We start from the raw sequence: 6,162 nt of genomic DNA, 5'->3' as shown, positions 1-6,162 counted from the left end.
AAACATGAACGAGGTAGGCTGCTACCCACTGGACAAAAGGTAGGTCGATGCAATTGAAAAATCCCCAGACTCCGTCAAACACCAGATTGCCCTGTCTTGCCTGTCACCAGTAGGGACAGGCCTCTGGATAATCTCTGCAACAACAGCATCCGGGACCCAGCACCTCAGCAAATTTTGGTTCCACCGTCCATTTGACACAAAATCGAAGACCGAATGATCCGAAACACTCTCCAACCTCTGACACAGTGGACCAGAACCCAACCAATTATCAAACCAAAAGTTGCAATTTCCTGCCTGGACCAACCACCAAAGATTTTGTTCTGCCCCTTCACAAACCTGGAGCATCCGACGCCAGACATAGGAGCTGCCCTTTGTCACCCCCACCATGCATGGATGGCTTTGACGGCAATACTTGGCATGCATAAAGGTGGACCACAAACAATCACTTGTACGAAACCTCCACCAAAGCTTGAAAGAGAACGTTGTATACACCTCGAGTAGAGAATGGACACCTATTCCCCCTTGCGACGTGTTGTCACACAAATCCTGCCATCTAATCCAATGATTCCGTACACCACCATCCCTTTCCCCCCAAAGAAAGTTTGCCATGGCTCGTTCAGCCAAGGCAATGACTCCTTTAGGAGGGCTCGAAGCCGTGAGCAGATGAACCGGGATTGCTGACAGGACATGTTTAATAAGAGTAATATGACCTCCAAAGGAGAGGAATCAAGATCTCCAAGTTCCCATCCTGTTGATGACTGACTGCACCAAGCCCAAAAAATATGCGCTCTTCCGCCTTCCGATGAATAACGGGTAACCCAAGTATCGTACCAGGAATGGCTTGGCGACAAACCCTGTAACACGTCGCACCCTAGCCACACAACGGCTAGATAATTTCTCATGCACCAAAAAGCCACTCTTTTGTATATTAATCTGCTGACCCGACACTTCCTCATACCAACCAATCGTCTGCATGACATACCGTAGTGAAGTAGGACAGGCACTTGAAAAAACAATGACATCATCAGCATAACTGAGGTGAGTAATCTTAGGGCAAGCCCTTGGCATGGAAAAGCACTTGAAATCTCGATTCTCCAGCAACTTATTCAACGAACGAGATAACACCTCCGCCCCGATAATGAATAGTCTTGGAGACAATAGGTCCCCTTGATGAACCCCCCGCGTGGATTTAAAGAACCCCACACTTGCCCCATTAACTAAGACAAAGAACCAGACATTCGAAACCAACCTCCAAATCATGTCAATCCATCGCTCACCAAATCCAAACTTTCGCAATACTTGAGTCAAAAAATTCAAGAGACCCTGTCATACGCCTTCAACATATCCAGCTTGAGAGCCACATTAGCCTGCCCTGATGGCTTACCCATACTAGACAGAAGCTCTTGGGCAAGCAAGAAGTTGTCCGATATAAGAAGCCCCCGCACAAATCCACTCTGCTGAGGAGAAATAATCCTCGAGAGCACAGGAGCCAGGCGAACGGCCAACAGTCTCGAGATTACCTTATTAACGAAATTACATAGGTTGATTGGCCTGAACTGTGAAAAATCCTGGGGATGTGCAATTTTAGGGATGAGAACAATGGATGTATCCGTGATTGCCCTTGGTAGCTCACCTCCGCAGAAGAAACTACTCACAGCCCTAACCACGTCATCACCTATAATAGACCACGCCGTAGTGAAGAATTTACCAGTATAGCCATCTGGCCCCGTTGCATTTTCCCCATCCATCTCAAACACAACACGACGAATCTCCTCACCGGAGGGGACTTGCTCCAGGGCCTCGTTATCCTCGTCAATCAGCAGTTTCGGGATAATCTGAAGCAAATCCGAAGTCGAGGCTGAGTGTTGATCCGTAAACAACTGCTCAAAAAATCGTACCGCCTCCTCTCCTATCGCCTCCTCCGATGTAACCCATTCCCCTCGGTCATTTTTAATCTTATGAATAATTGACTGGACTCTCCGTTGTTTTACCACAGAGTGGAAAAATTTAGTGTTCCGATCTCCCTCTTGTAACCACTTAACTCGAGCCTTCTGCTTCCAAAAGAGCTCCTCAACCAGCAAGGTAGACCCCAACTGAGCTTGAACACGGTGTAAGTTCGCCCACGCTTCCTCTGAATCATCACTCTCCACATGAATCTCAGCAAGCCGCACCTCCTCTTCTTTGCGTTTAACTGCCTGAAAGATATCCCTAACCACCTCCTTATTCCAAAGCCGAATAGCCCCCCTAAGTCGCTTCAACTTTTGACACATAGTATGAATGGGGAAGCCAAAACAAGGTTGACCCCAAGACTCACGAACCAAACCCAGGAAATCAGCACGTTCTGCCCAAACGTTGAGGAATCTAAACGGCCGCGGCTTGTTATCCACCCTTGTCGACACAGAGATGAGAAGTGGAGCATGATCAGATGGTTCCCAGGCTAAGTGTGAGACCGACAATGAGATCCCCGCGTCATAGCACCCCTCATTCACTAGAACTCGATCTAACAGTTGCTAAATTCGAGCCCCGCCGTGTCTATTATTACACCATGTAAACCGTGCACCAGCGAAACCTATGTCTGTGAGATTCGCTTCGCCAATAAAATGCCCAAAGTCCAGCGCTTCAGCAGGAGTAAATGGACGTCCTCCCCATTTCTCATCAATCTCCAAAATTACATTAAAATCGCCTCCGACGAGCCAAGCATCGGGGCCTGGGTTATCCCTCAAAAGATCAGCCCAAAGTTCGTTCCTCTCCGCAGCCGTACACCGAGCATGCACAAAAGATACAATAACTCGAGACTCCGGTATGTGGTCGTGGGAGAGTCTAACCGACACGTGTTGAGGGCTTTCCCCAATAATAGACCCAAAAAAATTCTCTTGGAAGAAAAACCAGATCGTACCCATAGAATTATGCAACAAACTATGAAACTTTAACCGACAACGATAATGCTCAGCTCTTCCAACCTCCAACCGAGGTTCACATATAGCAAGGAATTGTAATCTATATAATTGAATCAATTTTTTTAATCTTCTCACAGTTGGAGCTTTTGATATGCCCCGCACATTCCAAAACATGCCATTAATCATTTAATGAACCATAGGAAGCATTCTGTGAATTAATTAACTGAGACCGTAGCAACCTATCAGAGGGAAATTTTGCGCGAATACCTTTTTGCCTAGTATCTAGGCCTGCTGCTGCGCTATCAAGCACTCCTGCCGCTGAAGAGAAGGTCCGGGACTGATTGCAATCCAACTCCCTAGCCTGCGAGGAAGAGACTACAGCAATGTGTTGCGACTCCTCCTCATAGCTAGACTTCGAACTCTGATCAGCCTCCTGCTGCCGCACCTCATCAATAGGAGAAGCTGACCGATGCTCTTCGCAAAGCCGCATTGCCGACTCATCCGCTGGTGCATACTTCCTCGGCCCATCAAACCCTCCCATCTTCCCAACCAGCCCTTCATTACCACCTGAAGCCGCACCATCAACCTTCCCGATCCCCATCCCATCTCCTTCGCAACCTACACTCCCGCAAGACACCTCCCCCGCTGTGTTAATTTGCCCACCATCTTGGGACTCCAGCCCCTCCTTAGCATCTGCCTCCCCTCCTTCCCCGCATCCCCCATAACCCTTGCCATTCATCCTTTCCCCTTGCTGGAAACCACCTATACCAGAATCTGTCTGCACCTCCACCTCCCCCACTGTGTTAATTTGCCCACCATCTTAGGACTCCAGCCCCTCCTTAGCATCTGCCTCCCCTCCTTCCCTGCATCCCCCATAATCCTTGCCATCCATCCTTTCCCCTTGCTGGAAACCACACATACCAGAATCCGTCTGCACCTCCACCTGCTCCCTTGCCGCAATCTGCCGGAACACCTGATCCCCCACATCCCCCTATGTCTCTCCTTCCGCACCCACTCCACTTCCCTCACCCATAATCCCAGCCTCCACACTACTAAATTTTGGGGTGAGGCTGGACTTTCTAATCCACTCAGTCCTTCTATCCTCATTCACCTCATCCTCCATGGCCATTTGAATCTCCTTACCCGAGCGTTTCATCCTGAACAAAGGGTCATCAGCCTTGCAGTCCTCCCTTGCATGACCCTTGTGCCAGTATTTGTTACAATGTTGCGGGAGATGTTCAGCCACAATTTGCTGCCAGAAGCCATCCGCCTCTCCCGACATTCCCACCCACACCCGTTGTGGAAGAGGGTGTAAAAGATCCACCTCTACACGGACCCGAGCAACGCTTGGCCGAGAAAGCGACGAAGTGGCTGCATCAACATAGAGCGGCCGTCCTACTACACTCACAATGGAGAGCAGGCTATGCTTATCAAAGAAATGGATTGGCAAACAAGGCAGCGCAATCCATACTGGGGCTAGCGAAGACTCTCGCTGGACATGAAAATCTGGTGACCAACGGAACACTCGCATTGGAAATCTCTCAATCTGCCATATCCCCCGAGTCCAAACACGCAAGAAGTCCGCTTCCTGATTGAAACGCATTAGTACATGTTGAGCATCTAAATGCCCAATGGTGACAGAATTTTTCAGGTTCAAGGTGGAGAAGAATCGGCGAACGTCATCCAGTTTCGGCCGCCCATGAGATAACTTACCAACTACCGCAAATTTATACGGGGCAGCAAGCTTAACAATGTCCTCCCTGGAAAAGAAAACCACAGGTTCTCCGTTGTGAGCCATCGGTTTCTTGAGATCAATCGGAGAAGGGGATTCCACGGCAAAGAGAGAAGCAAACGACTTTCTTGATGGTGAGAGGGGTTGCCCTCCAGCCCTAGGCTGAAGGGCGTCCATGGCAACGAAGCCACCAGCCGTGCAAGCCAAGTTACAGCAACTTTAGGGAGAAAACCCTAGAGAAAACTTTTACACTCTTACAATCCATAATTCAAAAACTAGAAATACTTCAAATTTTTTTTCAATATACATTTAAAGTACTCCAAAACATTTCATACTTACTATTAGTTAACTTTCAAGTTTAAATACAATCCAAAAGAATATATACTACAGCCATCTGCTATAATACAACTTAAAGTCTCCAAAGAATACAACTTAGTACTATTCGGGAGCATTCTCGATCTTGAACCCTGTTAAGAAAAATAAAAGCGTGGAATGAGGAAAACAGCCCAGTGAGATTCCAAAATACACTAGCAGTTCTAATAAATCAAATAAATTAAGCATAACACATGTAAGGTTCAAGGTTTCACATTGGCACATTAAAATGAGACATTTATCATTGTATAGAAATAAACACACATTAAAAGGATACGGTGTTCCAGTGGAACTTTTTCGATCCGCTTCACCTTTTTAACTCCAGTAATTCCCCCGGTTGTCTGGCCATCACCTTATCCGAAACGGTGGCTCAGGATTCCAACCTACCTGACCGAGTCCAGCCCTGGCTCGAGCAGGTTAGCAACCAAGGGCAGGGCCCAGTTCAGGTTAGAACTTACAACATGCGCAAGTAATCAAGTAAATCGATAAATGGTAGAAATTCACGGTTAAATGGTAGAAATTTATCATTTTCGTAAGTTGAGTGAGATAAAGTACACACTTGCCTTAAAACGGTGAAAAATTTCATAGAAACAATTATAAGTAGCACTTATCACTTAAACACATAAGGAACACTCACCGAAATCAAGAATGTAAAACAAGAGCGAGGTAAGATTAAACGAGTTTCTCGGGATCCTCTTGATCACCTGAGACATGTAGAATTACAATTCACCTAAGTATTCAGCCAAGGTTTAGTAGTATTCCTGCTACTCTCACTTAAGAGATAACGCGTTCAAATCGAATGCAAATATCACTTAATAACTTAATCCACGTGGGTAGCATTTGAAAATACCCAAGAATACATTAATCCAAGTCAAGTCATGTCCAACATTCTCCAAGTTGAAGATTAAACAAATCTCTAAGTTTTGGCATGAAAATTGAGGAAGATGGATATATTTACTGGGAAGCTTGGCCAAAGCATTCCGGGCATTACTAATTAAGTTCACAAGAAACCTTTCAAATCATTCTTTTAAAATACTTGTATGATTGCCAACTCTAGTATAATTATCAAGGCCATAAGAATAGGGGTTAAAGTCCCTAATTTAAGCACGAAGAGAAGTACCATTAACCAAGAGAGTTATATGACCAAGTAATTGCATCAAT

Source organism: Coffea arabica, chromosome 1e, assembly GCF_036785885.1.
Source record: "Coffea arabica cultivar ET-39 chromosome 1e, Coffea Arabica ET-39 HiFi, whole genome shotgun sequence".
Classification (NCBI taxonomy): Eukaryota; Viridiplantae; Streptophyta; class Magnoliopsida; order Gentianales; family Rubiaceae; genus Coffea; species Coffea arabica.
Note: the sequence above shows the minus strand (reverse complement) of the source record.